The sequence below is a fragment of the Arachis ipaensis genome, chromosome B05 (genome assembly GCF_000816755.2).
Source record: "Arachis ipaensis cultivar K30076 chromosome B05, Araip1.1, whole genome shotgun sequence".
NCBI lineage: Eukaryota > Viridiplantae > Streptophyta > Magnoliopsida > Fabales > Fabaceae > Arachis > Arachis ipaensis.
Window position 1 is genome coordinate 901,767 of NC_029789.2, and position 1,787 is coordinate 903,553.

A 1,787-nucleotide genomic window follows, 5' to 3' on the forward strand; every position below is an offset into this window, starting at 1 on the left:
TTACACCCTCTTGTTTTCAAATTTTTCTGTGGTTTGATTGCTATATTGTTCTAACTCATTATTAACCCCTTATTTCATTGAAGTTCCGAACTTTAGCTTGATTTCTTAGTCTATCTTTCTAAAGTCAATTCCTTGTTAAAGGAGATGCTAATTATTTTCCTATGCAAAAATATTGCTGATTTGTTCCTTCAGCGTGCCACATTATAGATGTCTGTAGTTCACACTTCACACCCTCCTTTCTGTTATTTATGATCCGGGCTTTGCAATAATTATAATTAACCTGCTGATCATTGAAATGGGTGTTTATTACATTTTACTAAAGATATCTAAAAGCTGTCCAAACGAGTGTTTTCACAACTCAATAGGAAGTGACACCTGAAATTCAACCAAAAATTGAAAATTTCATAGAGCTTATCAAGGTTTTGGGGGATTAGGGAAATTAGCAGTTATGTAGCTTGCATTTATTTAATTGTTTTGTTGGCACATGGGATGTGCATTTTAATTGTATTGAATCCTCTGAGGATAAGATTGGTTGAGTGGAATATTTCAACTTTCCATAATTGGCTAATTGCATCCAAAGTTCTTGATTAATGATCCAAATTAATGAGTGGGATCAATGGTGCATTCCAAAGATTTACCAAATTTTTGAAGTAATAAACAAAAATGGAAATGAGAGAGTACATTATCAGGACACATTTAGCCCATCATTGTTTGTAAGACAACTTAAGAGGGATTTGCATTTCCCAGAACATGTATTCTATATGATATCTTTGTTTTGATACTCTTCACTTTTCACTTTGTTCATGCCATGCTAGAGCCGTTGTAGTTTTCAATCTCTCTTCTGCTGGTCCATGTTTTCTAGTTGTTGTAAATTTGAGATAGTCTTCTAATTCGACATTCACCCAACTGCACTTGCACTGCTTTATTTTTTCTTATTCCTCTGCTATGCTTCCATGATCTCATAAAATTCTCTTAATTAAAATTTCAGATCATTCAGAAGTGTAAGTACAAATTGCATGATTCTTTTTCTCTGTTATTATTAAGACATGAAGTGTGTTTGGGAGTTATGAGGAAAGGAGAGGTAAGGTTAAGGGTAAGATGAATTATATTAGGGATTAACATGACACTTGTTTGGGAGTTTAAAATAGACTGATGTGGGGTTATGAAATCTCCACTTTGAGTGAACTCTAGAAGTAATTAGATGGAAATTGTTGGGGGAAGTATAAGCCTTCTTCCCTCTCTTCTCTTAAATCTTACTTACAAGCATACACACCCTAAGGAATGTCTTGTCTGAAGCAGAAAGGCCACTGATTGAATTTTTAAAAAGAGGACTGAAAGAGAAGCGAAAGATATGAGAATAGCCTCCCTCTTTTTTTTTTTTTCATCATGGACTTCATAATTTTTCATTTTTGAACAACTGGAGGCTTTTTTTTGGTTAATTCAATAAGGCTCAACATTAGAATTGAGTGGGGGCAGATGTTACAACACCTGGAGTTTGTATTCATGATTGTTTTTGTTTGTGCTTATTCTATGTTTATATGACCAATGTATATAATAAAACCAAGTGGTTAGATATATTTCTTGCACTTAAATAACATGCATTCTTTGAAAATTTGGGCAGGCAATTTTTGAAGTAATTATTTTCGATTCACTCTATTAAAATGTTGTTTCGTTGGTTAAATAATAATGTGATCAATGGTGATATTGGAGAAGTTACTAAAGCCTAAAGGGATTTAAAAGTCTTGAAAGGTAACATGTTCTAATGTGAAACATGAGATGCTTGAATC

At 33.1% G+C, this 1,787-nt stretch overlaps 1 protein-coding gene across 2 annotated transcripts in view; it reads left to right on the forward strand.

Moving 5' to 3' along the window:
• The window catches only part of LOC107642317, a 3,117-nt gene that overhangs the window by 453 nt on the left and 877 nt on the right, over nt 1-1,787 (forward strand). The window lies entirely within an intron of this gene.